Source organism: Ovis canadensis, chromosome X (genome assembly GCF_042477335.2).
Source record: "Ovis canadensis isolate MfBH-ARS-UI-01 breed Bighorn chromosome X, ARS-UI_OviCan_v2, whole genome shotgun sequence".
Classification (NCBI taxonomy): Eukaryota; Metazoa; Chordata; class Mammalia; order Artiodactyla; family Bovidae; genus Ovis; species Ovis canadensis.
The window spans coordinates 111,527,459-111,536,517 of NC_091727.1; the positions used below are offsets into that span (position 1 = coordinate 111,527,459).

General features: G+C 35.6%; 1 non-coding gene across 1 annotated transcript; it reads right to left on the minus strand.

Annotated features, from left to right (window-relative positions):
- Window positions 1–4,386: 4,386 nt before the first annotated feature.
- TRNAE-UUC (transfer RNA glutamic acid (anticodon UUC)) lies at window positions 4,387–4,459 on the minus strand. The gene has a single exon. It is a non-coding gene; the product is annotated as a tRNA-Glu (tRNA).
- Window positions 4,460–9,059: the final 4,600 nt, after the last annotated feature.

Genomic DNA, 9,059 nt, shown 5'->3' on the forward strand with positions numbered 1-9,059 from the left:
TTAGTCCATTATAGAAAAATATCCAGTGAATTTTTCACTTCTTCCAGAGCATTTAGCAAGTGTACATAGTGTTGCTGAGCAATATTCTCTGTAACTGTTTTAACTTATGAGTGGAGGATCATGTTTTGTAATAAAAATGAAAAAAACTGAGAATGCAAGAACAGGGTTATTTAGTATAGTAGTGAAACTTGCAACAAAGTGAGATTGACATACTTAATCATATGCAAAGTTATTAAAGCTTGAACGATAATTATTCTGAAATATTATGGAAATGACAGTTACTGGTATTGCTTTCCCCTGATCAAATCACTTATTTCTAAAGTTGAGAATATTGTGGGACAACACATTATTTGAAGGTACTTTGTCAAGTTGAGCTTTAAAGTTTCCGTTGTAACTTTCGTCTAACCATCCATATCTACCTTCTACACTTACATAGACTCTGAGTCACTTAACTTTCTTCATAGCAGTTATCAAATACCTGAAGATATCTATCTTTGCCTTATCTCACCATCATGTTTTTCCCGTTCCAAGCAGAGCAACTCAGTTTCTCTTAACTGTTCATCATAGGATATTTTTTAAGCTCCTGAAACTGTTGATTAAATTCTTATGAATATTTTAATGGTATTTTTCTCTCCCCAAAGAGATATAATCTATTCATATCCTATATGTGATATGAAACTTAGAAATGGTGATGTGATTATTTTATTCCTTGATCTATATAATCTGTTTATTTGCATCTACTGCTTGAATTATACTATTTCCAAACAAACATTTTTGGAAGCATTATTTAACACAGCAAGATGTACCCATTTTAAGAGTTCATTTCTATATGTTTTGACAATTTATAGACAGAGGAACCTGGTGGGCTACAGTCCATGGGGTCGCAAAGAGTCAGGCACAACTGAGCAACTAAGCACAAGCACACATAAAGCATTATGCTTCTTAGGGACTGAATGTTTGTGTCCAGTTAGAATTCATATTTTGAATCCCTAACCTCCATTGTGACTATATCTGGAGATAGGGCCTCTAAGTAATTAAGTTTATATAAGGTAATAAGGGTGGGGCCTTAACCAATAGGATTAATGTCCTCATAAGAAAGGTATTCCAGAGAGCTGTCTCTCTGTGTCTGCATACATGCTCTGAGGAAAGTCCATGTGAGGACACAGCATTATAAATCAACTACATACTTCAGTAAAAAAAATTTAATTTAAAAAACAGTTGTGAATGTACTTGAAGTGAAAGTGTTAGTCACTCCATCATGTCTGACTCTTTGCAACCCCATGGATTGTAGACCTCCAGGTTCCTATGTCTATGGGATTCTTCAGGCAACAATACTGGAGTGGGTAGCCATTCCTTTCACCAAGGGATCTTCCTGACCCAGGGATTAAACCCAGGTCTCCTGCATTGCAGGCAGATTCTTCACTGTTTGAGCCACCAGGAAAGCTATTAATTCATCCATATTTTTTGTGAGTTTCAGTAGTTCAGTTCAGTTCAGTTCAGTTCAGTTGCTCAGTCGTGTCCGACTCTTTGCGGTCCCATGAATTGCAGCACACCAGGCCTCCCTGTCCATCACCATCTCCCGGAGTTCAGACTCACGTCCATTGAGTCAGTGATGTCATCCAGCCATCTCATCCTCTGTCGTTCCCTTCTCCTCCTACCCCCAATCCCTCCCAGCATCAGGGTTTTTTCCAATGAGTCAACTGTTCGCATGAGATGGCCAAAGTACTGGAGGTTCAGCTTCAGCATCATTCCCTCCAAAGAAATCCCAGGGCTGATCTCCTTCAGAATGGACTGGTTGGATCTCCTTGCAGTCCAAGGGACTCTCAAGAGTCTTCTCCAACACCACAGTTCAAAAGCATCAATTCTTTGGCGCTCAGCCTTCTTCACAGTCCAACTCTCACATCCATACATGACCACAGGAAAAACCATAGCCTTGACTAGATGGACCTTTGTTGGCAAAGTAATGTCTCTGCTTTTGAATATGCTATCTAGGTTGGTCATAACTTTTCTTCCAAGGAGTAAGCATCTTTTAATTTCATGGCTGCAGTCACCATTTGCAGTGATTTTGGAGCCCAAAATAATAAAGTCTGACACTGTTTCCACTGTTTCCACTGTTTCCCCATCTACTTCCCGTGAGGTGATGGGGCCTGATGCCATGATCTTCGTTTTCTGAATGTTGAGCTTTAGGCCAACTTTTTCACTCTCCACTTTCCCTTTCATCAAGAGGCTTTTTCATTCCTCTTCACTTTCTGCCATAACGGTGGTGTCATCTGCATATCTGAGGTTATTGATATTTCTCCCGGCAATCTTGATTCCAGCTTGTGCTGCCTCAGTGAAGCATTTCTCATGATGTACTCTGCATAGAAGTTAAATAAGCAGGGTGACAATACACAGCCTTGACGTACTCCTTTTCCTATTTGGAACCAGTCTGTTGGTCCATGTCCAGTTCTAACTGTTGCTTCCTGGCCTGCATATAGGTTTCTCAAGAGGCAGGTCAGATGGTCTGGTATTCCCATCTCTCTCAGAATTTTCCATAGTTGATTGTGATCCACACAGTCAAAGGCTTTGGCATAGTCAATAAAGCAGAAATAGGTGTTTTTCTGGAACTCTTGCTTTTTCCATGATCCAGCGGATGTTGGTAATTTGATCTCTGGTTCCTCTGCCTCTTCTAAAACCAGCTTGAACATCAGGAAGTTCACGGTTCACGTATTGCTAAAGTCTGGCTTGGAGAATTTTGAGCATTACTTTACTAGCATGTGAGATGAGTGCAATTGTGTGGTAGTTTGAGCATTTCAGTGGTACATTCCTTTATTGGTTATGAGTAATATTCCATTTATGGAAATACCAAAATTGGTTGTATCCATTTACCTGTTGATGAATATTTGGGTTATTTCCAGATTTGGGGTTATTAAATTTAAAGCTGCTATCAACATTAATGTGCAAGTCTTGACTTTACTTTGATTTTATTTCCTTGGGGCTAATAACTAATAACAGAATTGATGGGTAGTATAGAAAGTGGAAGGTATGCACAAAAATTTGCCAAAATGGAAGTATCATTTTACACTCCCATCAGGAGTATGAGAACAGAAAGTTTTCCACATAGTCATGAATACTTGATTTTGCAGTCTTTCAATTTTATAAATTTTAGTTTGCATATAATGATAATATATTGCACTTTAATTTTTATTGCTCTGATGACTGATCTGAACATTTAAAAATTTTCATGTCTGTGGGATGTTTATCTTTTTTGTGCGGCATCTGCTCTAATCATTTGCTTGTTTTTAATGAGAGTTTTCTTCTATTTATTATTATATTGTAAACATTATTTTTATACTCCTGATACAACTCCTTTATCTGATATACATATTTTGAGTATTTTCCTTAGTTTTGACTTGTTTCTTTTTCCAGATTGTGTCTTTCTAAAATCAGACATTTTGAATTCTATTCAAATTCCATTTTCTATTTTCTTTTCATAGTTTGTGACATTTGTGCCCTGTTTAGTAAAACTCTGCTTCACTTAGGCTCACAAAATCATTCTTGTTTATTCTGTTTTATAAATATAATTTTACATCTAAGTTTATCATCCATTTCAAATTCCTTTTTGGATATATGAAGTCATCATGATCGAAGTTCATTTTTTTTTCACATGGACATCCAGTTGTTCTAATAAGAGTTTTTGAAAGCTTATGTTTTTCCCATTGAATTACCTTGGCATCTTTGTTGAAAATCAACTGGAGCATAAATGTGAAGGGTTTTTTTTGGTCAATTTATTCTGTTCAATCTATATGTCTGTGTTCCATTAGTATCTCACTCTTTCAATTTTTGTAGGAAAATAATATGAAGCAGGTAGCATAATTCCTTCATCTTTCCCCTTTGTTTTCAGAATAATTTGCATTTCCATATAAATTTAGAATCAACTTGTCAATCTCTATGAAGAAGACTGCTGGAATATTGATCAGAATTGCACTGAATCTGCATATCAATTTAGGGAGAATTGATATTGTAACTTTGAGTTTCCAATCTATGAGCATGGTATATCTCTATATTTGTATAGGTTTTCTCTCATTATCCTAGCAATATCTTAGTTTTCAGTGTACCAATGATCTTGAATCTGCACATCTTTTGTTAAATTGAAACAACCTTCTGGGTTTTCATTATTATTTATTAATATGGAAAACTATATCATTCAATATTCAAATATTAATGAAAACTTCATCTCTAGGATAAATCCAGTTGAGGATATATTGTCTATTTAATATTATTTTCTGTATTTGATTTGCTAATATTTTATTAATGATTTTAAGTCTGTGCTCAAGAAGAATATTGGTCTATAGTTTTCTTTTTTTTCCCTTTTTAAGCTGTGCCATGCAGCTCATGGTGTCTTAGATCCCTGACCAGGGACTGAACCTGGGGCCACAGCAGTGAAAGTGCTGAGTCCTAAACATTGGACCACCAGGGAAGTCCCTGTAGTTCTCTTTTCTTTTGATGTTGTTGTCTGGCTTTGGTATAAAGGTAATATTGAGCTCCTAGAATGAATTGAAAACTGTAATTCACATCCCTTATTTTCTGTGAAAAAATGATAGGCTTGGCATTATTTCTTCCTTCAGTTCAGTTCAGTTGTTCAGTTGTGTCTGACTCTTTGGGACCCTATGGACTATAGCACACCAGGCTTCCCTGTCCATCACCAACTCCTGGAGTTTACTCAAACTCATCGAGCCAGTGATGCCATCTAACCATCTCATCCTCTCTAATCCCTTTCTCCTCCTGCCTTCAATCTTTCCCAGCATCAGGGTCTTCTCAAGTAAGTCAATTCTTCCCATTAACTAGCCAAAGTATTGGACTTTCAGCTTCAGGATCAGTCCTTCCAATGAATATCCAGGACTGATTTCCTTTAGGTTGGACTTGTTGGATCTCCTTACAGTCCAAGGGACTTTCAAGAGTATTCTCCAACACCATAGTTCAAAAGCATCAATTCTTCGGCACTCAGCTTTCTTTATAGTCCAACTCTTATATCCATACATGACTACTGAAAAAACCACAGCTTTGACTAGATGGACCTTTTTTGATAAAGTAATGTCTCTGCTTTGTAATATGCTGTCTAGGTTGATCATAGCTTTTCTTCCAAGGAGCAAGCCCCTTTTAATTTCATGGCTGCAGTCACCATCTGTAATGATTTTGGAGCCCCCAAAATAAAGCCTTTCACTGTTTCTGTTGTTTCCCCATCTATTTGCTGTGTGATAAGACCATATGCCATGATCTTAGTTTTCTGAATGTTGAGTTTTAAGCTAACTTTTTCACTCTGCTCTTTCACTTTCATCAAGAGGCTCTTTAGTTCTTTTTTGCTTTCTACCATAAAGGTGGTGTCATTTGCATATCTGAGGTTATTGATATTTCTTTTGGCAGTCTTGATTCCAGCTTTTGCTTCATCCAGCCCAGCATTTTGAAATAACGTACTCTGCATTTAAGTTAAATAATCAAGGTGACAATATACAACCTTGATGTACTCCTTTCCTGATATGGAACCAGTCTGTTGTTTCATGTCCAGTTCTGACTGTTGCTTCTTGACCTGCACACAGACTTCTCAGGAGGCAGGGCAGGTGGTCTGGTATTCCCATCTCTGTAAAACTTTTTCACAGTTTGTTGTGATCCACAAAATCAAAGGCCTTGGCATAGTCAATAAAGCAGAAGTAGATATTTTTCTGGGATTCTTGCTTTTTTGATGATCCAGCAGATTTTGGCAATTTGATCTCTGGTTCCTCTGCCTTTTCTCAATCTAGTTTGGACATCTGGAAGTTCACAGTTCATGTATTGTTGAAGCCTGGCTTGGAGAATTTTGAGCATTGCTTTGGTAGCGTGTGAGATGAGTGCGATTGTGCAGTAGTTTGAACATTCATTCGCATTGCCTTTCTTTGGGAATGAAATGAAAACTGACCTTTTCTAGTTTTCATTTCTTCCTTAAGTATTTTAAATAATTTACCTGTGAAGCAACTTGGTTATGGAGTTTTGTTTGTAAAAATGTTATAAATTATGAATTCAGTTTCATTGATAAATATGACTATCCAAATTTTCTAATTTTTATGTCAGATTTAGTGATTTCCAGAAGTGTGTTTATTTCATCTAAGTTGTCAAATTTATTGTTAAAAATTTTTAATAGTCTCATCATTATTTTAAATTCCATATGATTGATAATGGTACTCTTTCTTTTATCTCTCATATTTCTAATTTGTTTTCTTTCATTGACTAGAGGTTTTCTTTCCATTAACTAGAGGTTTATCAGTTTATTCATATTTTCAAAGAGCCTGCATTTTTTTCATTAAATTTTCTCTATTGTTTTTCTGTTTTCTAATTCACTGATTGCAATTCTTAAATTTATTTCCCTTCTTCTTTTTACTCTGGTTTAACTTGCTATTTTATTTCTTTATTTTTAGCCTCATGAGATGGCAATTTAGACAGCTGATTTTAGACTTTTGAAAAAAAGCATTTAATGCTATAAATTTCTTGCTAAGTATTGTGCTATCTGCATTCTACACATTCTGATATATTGTGATTTCATTTTCATTCAACTCAAAGCTTTTTCTAATTTCACTTGTAAATTTTTCTTTGGCCTATAATTTATTTCAAAGTATGTTTTTTAGTTTACTAGCATTTCAAATATTTTCAGATATCTTTTTAGTATTAATTTGTAATTTGATATTTCTGCTTTCAGCAAACATATACTATATAATATGAATTTAGATTTATTGAGATTTGTTGGTTTAGCATATGGTATGTTTTAAAAATTTTTTATTGAAGTATACTTGATATATATATATAATGTTACAGGTGTATAGTAAAGTAGTTTATAGTTTTTAATATGTATGCTTCATTTATAGTTATTATAAAATATTTGCTATATTCCCCACATTGTACAATATATCTTTATAGCTTATTTTATACCTAATAATCATGGTCATTTTTTAAAACTATTTGCACTACCATGAAGTGTATACTTAATGATCTTTTTCACAAAGATGACCTGAAAAGTCTCATCAAATTCCTTTTGAAGAGATTTACTTTGAGCAACCAATCAGAAAAATAATCTGACAGATTTTTAGTGTACCAGTGTTTGCTTCTAGGGGCCACCATTTATTTTTCTAAGTGATCTTGAATCATATTAATAATATAGAATAGTACTGAAGATTGAGGTCAGTCTCTGCAGACATTCTTAAATTTTTGATAAAGTGACATTCTGAGTCTGGAAGCATCATTCCCATTTTTCCTCTAGTCCTCAGCAGTCACTGATGGAGGTCTATTCAGCTTCTCTAATTTATGTAAATATTTAAAAAATACCAGGTAGATTTATATCCATTTTGACCATTAAGCAGAGCCACCCTCAACAAAGGAGGCTGAATGCAAAGGTGGGCAGTGTTTTTTTCTGGTTCTAAGAGAGGTTCCCAATCATCTCCAAATTATCTTCTTTTTTTTCAAACTATGCTTCCTTTGGAAAGTTGGACATATACTTCTCTCCTTGTTACAGATAAGAACACAGTCATACTGTTAATTATGGGAATTTATCTATCTCTCAGGTATATCAGAACAGAAAGAAAGACTTAACAAGGATCTTTCTTTGCCACTGAACAAGGATGATCACTTCCAAACGCCCTGTTGAAAGGAAAAGACCTGGGTTTAAGTGATAATTGTGACACTCCTAGTTGTGAAATTTCAACTACATTACCTTCTCCACAGTTTGGTTTTCTTTTCCGTGTATGCAGGGTAACAATACTTACTTACTTTGCAAGGATATTGTGAGAATTAAAGGTTATTTATATAGAATGTTTTACATATACTAGATGTTCAATAATAATAGCTCCTATCAATATTATCACCATCTATTGACTCTTAGAAGAAATGGAGTAGATATCATAGTCAACAAAAGAGTCCAAAATACAGTACTTGGATGCAATCTCTAAAATGAGAGAATGATCTCTGTTTGTTTCCAAGGAAAACCATTCAATATCACAGTAATCCAAGTCTATGCCCCAACCAGTAATGATTAAGAAGCTGAAGTTGAACGGTTCTATGGAGATCTACAAAACCTTCTAGAACTAACACCCCAAAAAGTTGTCCTTTTCATTATAGGGGACTGGAATACAAAAGTAGGAAGTCAAGAAACACCGGAGTAACAGGCAAACTTGTCCTTGGAGTATAGAATGAAGCAGTGCAAAGGCTAATAGAGTTTTGCCAAGAAACGCACTGGTCATAGCAAACACCCTCTTCCAACAACACAAGAGAAGACTCTACGCATGGATATCACCAGATGGCCAACATCGAAATCAGATTGATTATATTCTTTGCAGCCAAAGATGGAGAAGCTCTATACAGTCAGCAAAAACAAGGCTGGGAGCTGACTATAGCTCAGATCATGAACTCCTTATTGCCAAATTCAGACTTAAATTGAAGAAAGTGGGGGAAAACCACTAGACCATTCAGGTATGAATCAAACCCCTAATGATTACAATGGAAGTGAGAAATGCATTCAAGGGACTAGATCTGATAAAGTGCTTGATGAAGTATGGATGGAGATTCATGACAGTGTACAGGAGACAGGGATCAAGACCATCCCCAAGAAAAAGAAACGCAAAAAAGCAAAATGGCTGTCTGAGGAGGCATTACAAATAGCTGTGAAAAGAAGAGAAGAGAAAAGCAAAGGAGAAAAGGAAAGATATACCCAATTGAATGCAGAGTTCCAAAGAATAGCAAGGAGAGATAAGAAAGGCTTCCTCAGCAATCAATGCAAAGAAATAGAGGAAAATAATAGAATGAGAAAGACTAGAGATCTCTTCAAGAAAATTAGAGATACCAAGGGAACATTTCATGCAAAGATGGGCTCAATAAATGACTAAATGGTAGGGATCTAACAGAAGCAGAAAATATTAAGAAGAGTTGGCAAGAATACACAGAAGAACTGTACAAAAATGATCCTCATGATACAGATAATCACAATGGTATGATCACTCACCTAGAGTCAGACATCCTGGAATGTGAAGTCAAGTGGGCCTTAGGAAGCATCACTACGAACA